This window comes from Anticarsia gemmatalis, chromosome 4, assembly GCF_050436995.1.
Source record: "Anticarsia gemmatalis isolate Benzon Research Colony breed Stoneville strain chromosome 4, ilAntGemm2 primary, whole genome shotgun sequence".
NCBI classification, from domain to species: Eukaryota; Metazoa; Arthropoda; class Insecta; order Lepidoptera; family Erebidae; genus Anticarsia; species Anticarsia gemmatalis.
Window position 1 is genome coordinate 13824270 of NC_134748.1, and position 12318 is coordinate 13836587.

The window sequence follows — 12318 nt, forward strand, 5'->3', positions numbered from 1 at the left end:
TTATTCGTGTTTAATTAAGCGAATCGTGGCTGGATGGCCATTGTCCGACTTACCTGCTCGATTTAAATCGCCCGCAACCGGTTACCAACCCGTCAACCGACTTTTATTTTTCAACAATTTATTTACCAAAATATCACGACACTAATCATATATCACAACAAATATAGCCTCAGAATATTCATAATTTTATCAAATCCTTCACTTTAAACTTAACACAATGTTTTTATAAAGTGCTAATTATAATAAACAACAATGCCAGCCATATTGTTTTGGTGAAACTTTTTAAACATCGTGATATGGGACTAAGGTATACCTACGTTCAGCCTAGATCAAGTTTCGTTCATTCCGTTCCGATTTCAAATCGTTTGGCGACGTTCGGAATTCGCGCCGCGCGTACTGATCATGGAGCGCGTATGGCGCGTCTGCTGCGAGCCGTCAGCGTTGTCCGTCAAACACCGGGGGGCGGGACGCCGAGCGCCGCCGAGCACCGCCGAGGGACGGGCCTCCACACTCGGCTAACTTCGGCCACCTCTCGCTCTGCGGACTGCGAAGTGAGCTGAGTCACAACTCGCTATTATCGTGCTGTTTTATTTAGTGTTTTATCGCAAAATAAACACTGGTAAGTTATTTTCTGCTCATATTTTGATGTTTGACGTGCATGTTTTCACTGACAAGTTTGTGCGATGAATGATATTGTGTTATTGGGTGAAACAAGGTTTTGTTGTTGTTCACAAGCGTCTGTACTTTGCAAGTGTTTTGACAAACTTCTCAACTGCGTCGTTGGGCTCCAGAACTGTAATTAGATGTAGAAAAAAATGGTTTAAGTCATTCAGAATTCGAAACCGGGTAGCGGAGCGTAAATTAAAAGTTTGATTGAATTGTATCAAAACATAACCTAAAATTATGTGACGTTGGTAGTTCCGGTTCGTTGTCAATAGATGGCGTTGTCGCGTGGTGGGCGGAGCTTGCTAACTGCCACACTAGCACTAGACGTATGTCATTTGCGATAATTGAAGGTTAGTTCAGTATTGTCGAAAATTTTAGATAAGCGTTGTTTATTTTATGATCACCCCCCGTTCACCCCCTAGGGTTGTAAATATGGGGTTCCGGATTGGCAGGCGAGTATTTTTAATCCCTCTATTTAGTTACTGGTTTTAATACATTAGATTAGTTTTTGTTTTTAATGAAATACAGTCGGCGACATAATTTTATGGACTTTTTAGTAAGAAAATAATAACTTATAGACTAATTATTATAATCATTATTTAAGTAAAGTAACAAATAGACTTGTCAAGTATATTTTTTGTAAAATTTTCTCAAGATAATATAAAATGTTTTTTATTTGTAGTGTTTCGTTCTAAAAGGAGTTGCGGTACATTTACTTGTTCATTGTCAGAGACGTCGTGAGTGCGTACAACGTTGATCCACTGCGAGTAGCGTCGAGAAAAAATGATTTCTTTTGTAATTATAGTCATTATTCTTGAAAAATGCTTAACTTTTTTAATACTGAACTCAAGTTTTTGGTTTATAATTAAACATTAAATATACTTGAAAAAAAGTTGTTCATTATAAAAACTATGGCTTTAATAATATGGATGAAGTCTTTAAAAGACATGAAATATATGTTTTCTAATTAATCAAAAATTTCGCTAACAATAACTTTTATTATTATAAGTCTTGTATTTTTTTCTTCAACTTAGCTGTTCTTCTCTCATTTCACATAACTATAAATTTAACCAACAAAAATCTTTAAACATCACCGCAAGCTAATAAAGAACTCACACGTCAGGTAAACAGATCTTGATACTTTAATTCAAAAAATATAAAATATACTATTTAAAAAAAACAGTGCCTTGCGGACGGTCCAAGGCGTTGCTGGGGGCCGTCTCGTGACAGATTTATGGCGTGCGTGGCTGTTACTCGTACGCAGTCCCCCGTCACACCCCGCACCCTTACACCCTTCCATCCCCTTCACGAAAATTAAAACGTAACATATTTTGAAATTCTTTTAAACACCGATTGAATTTTTTTGATATTTTAATTTTTGTCACCTTTTTTTGTGTGCGACTGTACCGATGACATTTGTCATTGTTGTGTTTGTATTCTTATAAATTATAAAGATGGTGACGTTATTCTTTAATTTTTTAAAAGATGAACTTTTTAAGAGAAGATTCATTCAATCATCTAATTTATCTACTTGAAATACTCATTATAGCTCAACTTTACCACTTTTAAATAGAACAACTCATTAAATACAAACTATTGCATTTCATTCTCGAAGTCATCGCTAAAACAAAAATCATAAAAACATCAACTATTAACAAAGAGATTTATTGCACAACACATTTCGACTTTCTTTCAAAAACTACTCATTGTAGTGAAAACAAAGAGATAAATACAAAAAGGACGGAACGACAGCAATGCATCACTCGTCATAATGCACAGATTATGTCACTAGACATATTTACGAGCGTCTTGCATAATAGCACCTCTAACTGTTCATAGAAAAAAACCGGCCAAGTGCGAATCGGACTCGCGTACGAAGGGTTCCGTACTCAATATAAAATAGAGTCAATATAAAATTTGAAGCGTCTACCTATCCTACAGTTTTTAATATTGAGCAAAAAAATGAGAAAAAACACGTTTATTGTATGGGAACCCTCTAAATATTTTTTTTAGTTTTATGAATTTGTTGTTATAGAGGCAACGGAAGTAAATCATTTGTGAAAATTTCAGCTTTCTAGCTGTCACGGTTTATGAGCTACATGCAGCCTGGAGAAAGACGGACAGACAATCAGCGGGAGACAGACAGACAGACAGACAGCAGAGGCTTAGTATTAGGGTCCGGTTTTTATCCTTTGGGTATTTAACCCTAAAAAACGTTGCATTCAAAATCCGAATAAACAATTATAATTTAAATTCGACTAACGGTTTCGTTTGAAATTTGGAACGTTTTTATGTTGATTTAATGCAAATGTTATAATTTTATATTAATCTGTGGGTGTCACCTTTCGACCTATTTGTTATAAATCTATGGGTTAACAGTTCATATGACAGTTGCTTTACTTTACCAATCTGTAGCCTATTAAACCAGCGTTAGCAGAGGATAATACTTCTTCATCCATATTATTATCCTGTTGCTGAGCTCAAGTTATAATGAAAAGAATTTGGCCATAACCTATCAAACTGGATCAATCTCACAATTTCATTAGCCAGCACACAATTTATGGATTAGTGTCTGATTACTTATCCCATAGTTTAAATAATAGCAAATTCATTGTCAAAGCTCCTCCTGAAACTTATTCAGAAGTGACGAAACAGGAGCTAAATCTTCGGTCACAAAAATGATTTATAACTGAACATTTTATGACTCCAGCTTCCTTGCTGACCTGAAAAGAAATAACAAAATCTATAATATTGACTCAAAGTCCTTTATTAGTCTTTGATTAACTAACCCCCGGTTTGTGAGGCACATTTAACGGTAGTTTATCTATTCAATAGCGTTAAAACTCATATAAAAAAAGTTATTGAATAGATAAACTACCGCTAAATGTCCTCAGAAACCGGGGGTAAGATTAATTAAAATGAAACAGCCTGTATTTAATTTAGCATAACAAGCTACTATATTTGCAAAATTTTATTAACGAAATCAATAATAAGCGGCGCCTGGTGATATGATAAAATCTAACATTTTAACATAGTCTTATATATGACATAAACAAAAAATATCGCCTAAATTAAATAGCTAGACAAATATATTACGATTACAAAACTTGTTTATCTATTAATATTATTATGAGATTATTAAAAATCTATTATGAATAAAATCAGTTTTTCTATACAGCCTATGATAAGACTTGTCGAAAATATTACCCGTTTTATAAGATCTATAGATCAGGAACAATTTTTATAAAACGTTTGCCTAAATATGTTTAGAATGACAAGCAAAAATAATAAAGCAGAATAATGCATCGATTAAATAAAAATAATTCTATAATTTATGCAATCAATTCAAAAATAGAACGTCCGCCATCTTCAAAAATTCGAATAAATCAAACGTCGTTGACATACAGCCGGTGATATACAGGTTGTTGTACAAATGCGCATTTATTTAGATACATATTAAGCTAATTAATAATAAATCCAGAGTCCCCGGATTACGGTGACGCGGCGGGACAAATGTTTCCGGTCGCACACGGAACGGCTTTTATTTATTTTTATTATTTTTATTTACGAAATAAAAATTTATGGTCGTCGAGACCGCCTTCCGTGAGATTTAGCGAGTGTGTCATAGACTCGGGGAGCTGAAAACTCGATCTGAATTGAATTATGTACGTTTTTAATGGTTTCGCGGTTCGTGCGTCGAAAAAGGTTCGTGTAATGTATTGGCGGGATTGTGTTTGTGTGATTTAAATTCATATTATCGGCAGACAAGTGGATTTTAGGTTGCGTTTATAAATTTTTTGCATTCCCGTTTTTATGTTGTGATTTTGATTTATTATATTTTTATTGCAATAGGCATTTTTCTATTTGCTTTCGTTCTCATTTTATTCCCCTTTGGTTTGTTGTATGTCTGATTAATTACCTTTTTCCAAATACATAAACCGTAATGGACCGACAGCAAATAAAATTTACATTAGCCATAGTTAGAAACGAATAGTAAATCTTTCAATAAGTCCTACCACCTGTCTAATATTGTCTCAACCCAGCAATTATCTGTGCCTGCCTCTCCGAGACAAAAAATCTGCAACCGAAGAAGTCTCCATGATTATAAACCATAATTAGTATACCGATGTCTAAACTCATAAAATTAATAATATCCTTCAAGTTTTCAATAATCGTAGTCGATAACAAATGTCATAACATGATTTATGTATTACATCTTCTGAGTTATCTGTTTTTATGTATCTTTTTGTACGTTTTGTCGGTCGTTCTTCAAAAAATACTAAGCCCTTTGTTTCCTTAAAATTTGATTCTTTAGGGAGTTGTCATTGTGAAGATGTTGTTCAATTGTATTGAACACATTAGTAGGTTATTGTAACAAGTAACCTTGCTTTTTGGAAGCTTTTTTATGTACTAATAATAGATTAATGCACTGGAATAGTGCGTGAGACACTTAGAAAAAATATATAGCAAACCTCACTGCATCAGTAACATAGGATCTGCAAATTTTGACCGCCTCCCTTTGCTGCCTTACGTTTTATTGCATTTAAAGTATCAACTTCTAATTTATAGACGACTAGCCTTTATCACTTTAACTTTTTAGCCCACGAAGCCTGTCCTACTCCTAACCTGCCCTTATCCTATCACCATATTTGAAAAACCAGTCAAACGACAGTAGCCAAACTGATCTACCAAACAGATTTACTTATCACACTAATTTATTACCATAATATCTTAAAACGGCTTCAACCAAGTCAATCCACTCGCTCAATATAGTCAAGTCAACTATTGTTCAAGTCCGACAAACAATAACCTTATTCACCTTGTTGAACAGAGAAAGAAACACTATCTCCATCAATTTATCTGCAGCCGTTCGGACCTAGGCACTGACAAACACACATACACACAAACAATAACTTGTATTACAACCCCGAGTACAAATTTAGTTATACACCCACTCATCCCGACACGATTATTTATAATAAAACCCTTTTTTATACGATTTTGTTTCCGATTCAACATAAATAAGATATGTTATTTAAAGTCAATATATCACTTGACAGGTGGTAGGCAGACATCTTGTTTTTTTACACAGTAATTAATACTCTACACGTTGGGTTTAGAGGTGATTTTTGCTTGTGTGTCGTATGTACTCGGGACGGGCAGACGTTTCATAAGATTTATACATATATCAAAGTAAGCCTTTGTGTGAATGTAGTGAGAGATTTTAATCAACGTCCGAATGCAACGGCTATAAGGGTCGGCTCAATTCTCCTCGTACAGGACGCTGATGCGATTAATTGAGTTTAAAACGATTAATTAACGATTTCTTACGTTCAGATGTACATCGATTTCTCCGAGTAACGTATTTTAAGTGAAAATTAAATGCTCAATTTAATTTGTGAGAATTATTCTATATTTTATATTCGGACGAATTGGTTTCGATTGTGACAATAAATCTTTATTTTAATTATATTATTCGTTTAAGTTTTATTTATAGCGATCTATAAATAACATAGTTGATGAGGATATTTTTTGGAACTATCTTGTTGCTACATGAATTAAGTGAGTATTGAGTAATGGTAACACGCTGTATATAAAACATGGCGACTAATCACAGGATGTTGTTCAGTAATCGCTCGCGGAACACCATTACCGTTGTAATGATGTTGTAATTCATTGTAACTATTGCAATTTACTTCGTGAACCAACTTATACTTATCGAATCACAAAGTTAATCATAAACTAGCGACATTCACAAAACTAAATTGAATTAAGATAATATCCACGAACTCTAGTCATCAACACAGCTAACTAAAGCACTTACTTACTAAAAATATTCTACTCGCTTCTCGTAGGAAGGCTATCGACTGAGCAAAAGCAAAGATCTTTCGTAATCCTAGCAATATTTATGCGGAAATTGTACCAACTACATTACTTGTAATCATAAAATAACTGCCTCGTTCGAGGCTAATGGTACCACTAACGCCATCTAGTATCGCACTGGAAAAACTTAATGAGTGTTTCGCCGTAGAGTTGGGCCATAAATCGTGTTAGTATTGCTCGGTTTAAATAGTCGAGTTTTTGCGTGTGATATTTTAGTGTGTATTTGTGCGGATGTCGTGGGGATGTCGTGAGGGAGCCTGTGTCGGGCCAGCGGAGTGTCAGTGAGGCGTTGCGTCGGCGGCTGACGCGGCGGCGAGCGCTAATCGATGCGCGCCACTGCGCTGTCTTCCGACGGCGGCCATTACGCACCTTTATGGCCACCCAGCCCCCGTCCCCCGCGCCGCTCTAAGGCGGCACATGACGAATCAATATGCCGCCAACCGACTCAACACTTATTTATTTGACACGATTTATTAGCTGAATGCCTGTAAACTTTTATGCGCCCCTCTATCCTCATCCCCCGCCCCGCAGCCGCCCCGCGCCCGCCGCGCGCCCGCCGATGCTTTATGATGGACACAGCAGTGATAAAATTCTATGTTTCGGCTGCCGTCTACTTTTATTGGGAATCGGAACAGATGTCTGGATGAGACTTGAGGGAGCGGAATTACTATTCGAACGTCGAATAGTAAACGCTCCTGTTGTTTTTAAAGAGGTAACCGAGGGCAATAACAATTTCTTTTTACAATTTCGCTTCATTAATTACCATTTTATTTTGCCGGGCGGTGCAATTAACATTAGTTACTTTTTTACCGTCGCAAGCGCTCAGCGACTGCGGTGTAGAGACAAAATGTCGGCAGGAAATGTGTAATTTTTTCACAAATATTGCGGAAGGAAGGAGACGGCTTCCTCTCGCCTGTTTAGATGGTTTTTATGCTAATCGTGGAGATTTGCTGGGTTTTTCTTTTAGCAGGACAATTATTCACGGTGTGCGGTCGCGGCTCGCCCTTTAAGAAATTAGCGGTAGGGAGAGCACGCGGCGTCAAGCGCGAGCCGCCCCGGAGGCGCACTACCCTGCCCTGGCTACACTCACTACAGTACAGTGCCTACTCAACGCTCCGTCGTAAATTGGCTAGCTTACTTACTCGTACCGAAATAAAGGTCTGTTTGTTTCACTGACTCGGACTGATTCAAGACTTTCTGAATATTCTTACTGTTGATAGTTCACAGCGCTAGGTGGTTTTGTTAGGCGTTCTACCAGTTATTAATAATTACCTTAATCCTATCGTATAATTACAGTTCAGATCTAAGTGTTCTAACTCCTGTAGGTACGTTCTAAACATATCACTACCAATAAAACAAATAAAAACAACTACATAGCAACTAAATAACAACACGGAAATAAAAAACTAAGCTAATTATTGCTTACATTTAACAAAAGTTTACATAATTAGCACCGGAGCCGTATAAACGCAAGTGAATTACACCCTAACAGGCTAACAGGCTAACAGGGCGAACATACCTTACACGTACATTTCTCCATAATTATGTAAAATAATGTTCAACTATTAACAAACATACAAACATTGCACTACACATTAGCTAACGTGGTAGTTATTTTTTATGTCCCCAACGAATACTAAGCATGGTCGTCGTAACTTTTAATAGTCGATACACATGCATAACAGTGCTTTTACGAGTACGTAAGGACAAAACTAACGACTTAACACCAATAAATTAATTTACCAATAAACTGGCAACACCACCGGCCGCCGAGCGCCCGTGTTGCCAACCTCCTCAAACGGAAACGTGTACTTTAATTAAAAATGACCATCGCAATAATGACCTTTGGGCATTAGATAAAAAATTACCCATGCAAATGATGTCGTAAATTATCAGTTGTTTGTTTGTTCCGTGACATTTAATCCAATACCTCTTATTAAACACACAACTCGGGATTTTTTGAGCAAATTAATAAATTAGATAATGTAGCGCTCGATGAAGCGTCACATGGTAATCGTTTATATCGTATCGTGTCCAAACTCAATATTTCAATTTTGACACTTATAAATACTTAGTCGATTACTATTCGGTTATCAAATGAAATCGAATTAAATCGATTACGATATAACAGCAATTATCACAATAGTCCATTATAAATATCTCTGGTAATTACTAATTAGTTCCGAAATAAAAAATAACAGTGAAAATATAGAGTTCAAAATGTGCAGTTAAAAATACTTTCGTTGGGTTTCAATGGGTTGTTATTGTAATTTATTGGCTATTTTATAAACTTATTTAAGATGCCTTAAAATTCTCATCGCCGCCGACCGACCGCCTGTCCCTTTGATATTGATAAAAACGTTTTCAGCTGAAGCTGTTTACGTCAAATAAAAGTCGAAAATATAAGAACAGGAAGTGTTTTATAGAGCCATTGACCTACATTTTATTCAGTTCTGTCAATGACGAAGCCAAACGTATTTGATGAAATGTGCGGAGGGAATGAACGCGGAAGCATTCCGGGACCTTTGTACAAGCTCGGTGTTATGAGAGCTGGTGTCGTGTGCATGTAAATGTAAAACAATTTCATCTACCCGCACCACGCCGCCACCGCTCCGGGGCGCTCCGTGTCGCTCCGCGTCGATGTCGCTCGCTCGGAGTATACGACGAGTGCGACGACGGACGGGCGACGAGGAAACCGTTCCGTTTCACACGTCGACATTGTAACTCCACCCGCTCCGTTCCATACTCGAATGCATAACAGACAAACAGGCTAATCCCGGCGTTATCGTAAATTGTCAGTTTATGACGTGCGGAACGGCCGCGGGGCGGGGGGCGAGGGCCGAGGGGAAGAGTTTTCTAATTTCGCCCCCTGCGCCCGTTTTGATGCGCTAATTCGTGTAAGCAGTTTCTGAACGTGCTTGTTTCGAGTTCACTTCAATTCGCCAACGAGGAGTTTGCCAGTGGGCCGCTCTTATTGCCGAGTTCTAAGGTCGCGATTGAGTGGACCACCCGTCCGCATCGCTTTGCAAGGTTATCGTCGGCTTTTACATAGAGTTGCGCAATTTACATACATTTGTTTGTTCGGTTTTTAAATTGGGGAATTAACTGTGTTAATCGCGATGTTGTTTTGCTAAAGGCCCACATGGCAAGTTTGAGGCTCGGCTACATTACTACATACGTAGATAGGTACACGCATAATGTTATTTATTTATCGTATTCCATAAAAGACGGACGGACGGTCAGTTAATATTACATTACAACGGAGGATATGAAAGCGGTGCGCGCGATGGGATCTCGCTCTGCGCGGGCGCATCAGCAATTAATACTCTTCATTTAATCGATTCCTTCAATTATTCCACCTTGATATATGTTAATCCTTTTCGGTCTCGGCCTCCCCGGGATATTGTTGGCTATAATTACGTGGGAGGCGACTCCTATTGACAAGTATTGATGTTTTTAATCTGATGTTAGGATAAGACGTTAGTATGCGCTCGTCCGTCCGTCCGTCCGTTGATTTGTGGCCGGCCGGCTCATTGCCTCGTAATTATTGGATTTCGGCGCGATATTTATTGGCATTTCTTCTCACAGTCGCCTTGATTTATCATTGGGCTGTCATTCGAAAGAGAATTATTGCGATGCGTGCCCGTCCGGGGAGCGTTCCATAATCCAAGTGTTTTTTTTCGTTTATTAACGTTGAATCCCCGAAGGTACATCCAATACGTCATATTTCAATACGTTACGCGTTAGGACACATGATCACCTCCATTAAGGAGCGTCTTCTCCCGACGGATTAGCGCCGTCGAGTAATGAGATGGCGAAAAATATTGGAAATAACATGCGACAATAATAAACGTATAATAGGGGAGAGGTAACGCAGCTGTGGCCCGCAACAGCCGCTAGGGGCGCTGCGAACGCTTTATGTCGCTCAACAATGATTAAAATCGAATTAAAATGTACAATTACTCGTGTCAATTGGTTTTATTTGTATTTTTATCGTTTATTATATGAATTACGACAGATACTACGTATTGATATGGATTTACTGTGGCTTTGATGACTAATCCTTGCGATAAAAAAAATTACATAGGTACCTACCTATCTAAATCAAAATGGTGAAAAGATTAAACGTTATGTCAAAAACTACATTTAGAATCTACAACAAGAATATTTTGCTTGTTGTAGACAGTACCAAGCCAATTGATAGATTGATTGATAGAGTCGCGAAACTGTGACTCACTATTTGATAGACTATTTATAGATTTGTTTGCTAAACAGCTGCCTTACCTTGACTCTGTAATTCTTTGAACTGTGCGAAGAAAGGTCAACTCAAATAATATTATTATACTTACTTCCATTAAACTAAGTCATCATTTAAACTAATTCCAAATGAAACATAGCATAAGAATATTCTAGTCTCTAAATAATATTATAACGCTTCCAACCACAAAACTTACTTAAAATAATGACCCAAGAAAACTCTCCACTTCAAAATAAAATTGCAAGCACTAAACCCCTAAATTGTTTTAGCTGCATAATTTAAACAACTAACGCCATCTAGTTGCACTACTCAGAACTACTTTATAGCTATTGTCTCACTAAAAATATTTCACGTTTCATTCCGAGCAAACAATGCAAAATTCTTATTAAAATTTTGTTATTTATAATAGGTATAAATAAAACAACGACGCTTTTATAAAATAATTGACTATAAAGTAGCTTCATGCATTTTCCCGCGCAATGGCGTTCGCGCCAAAATGATGGATTAACGTCACGCGAGTATTTTCTTTTTAAAAACGTAAACAAGTGCTCGCAGGCAACATTGCATCCAGCTAATATTCCCTTGCCAATCATGTTGTTCAGTCAATTTTCAATTTTCTCGTTAATAAGCACGTCAGCGCCCGCCTTCGACAATATCAGCAGGTTTTTATTGAGCTTCGCTGAGACATGACTGTGGAAACAATATGACGGCATAATAATGTTGTTTTTAATTTTTTATGTTGAAGAATTTGTATATTGTTTTAGGTGTTTAGAAAAAAGGATTAGGCATAAATTAGATTTTTTTACTGTTTAGTTATGTGAACAATTAAAATGATGATTATGATGTGTATACCTATATAGGTACCATGAAAAAATGAATTACCTGCCTAATTAAAACAAAAAAGAATTGTACGCTGGTATTATATTAATTAGGTACTTACTGTAACTACCTACGGGGCACGAGCACCATAAAGTTCAAACAAACTGATATTGTTTAAATTTCAGTACATACCTATTAGCCCAAAGTAGTATTATTTTGTAGGTCGTTGAGTCTGTTCAAATAAAAAAATGCGGTAATAACACAAAAAAATATTAAGTCACACAAACTCAACGGTAATTTCGTCAACTCGATAAGAAGCAGAGTGGCGCAGTGGAAGCGTGCTGGGCCCATAACCCAGAGGTCCGTGGATCGAAACCACGCTCTGCTAGGTACACTTTTTGTTCTTTTAATTGCTTCCAAATACCTTTTCCCATTATTTTAGTGGAAATAACTTAAATGAACTTTGATATTCTTATGTATACATTTTTTATTTTGTTTATTTTGTAAATTTCCTTTCAATATATTTATCTTCAGGAACAATAAAAGAATAAAAGCTCTTTTCCTCGCTACTATCTATTGATAATACTAAACAAATGCTATTTAAATTATAACAACCAATAAATACTAAAAACAGTAGGGTGACCACCCGTCGGGTCAAAAAAAAACAAAAACGAAAACCAATATTTTTTTGC

General features: G+C 36.8%; 1 protein-coding gene and 1 non-coding gene across 2 annotated transcripts in view; both read left to right on the forward strand.

Annotated features, from left to right (window-relative positions):
• The first annotated feature begins 544 nt into the window (after nt 1-544).
• LOC142987826 (uncharacterized) overlaps nt 545-12318 on the forward strand; it is a 30325-nt gene continuing 18551 nt past the window's right edge. The window contains exon 1 of the mRNA XM_076136765.1: nt 545-619. The gene's annotated coding sequence lies outside the window, so the exon portion shown is untranslated. The remainder of the gene's footprint in view (nt 620-12318) is intronic.
• TRNAM-CAU (transfer RNA methionine (anticodon CAU)) lies at nt 11943-12014 on the forward strand. Its single transcript has one exon. It is a non-coding gene; the product is annotated as a tRNA-Met (tRNA).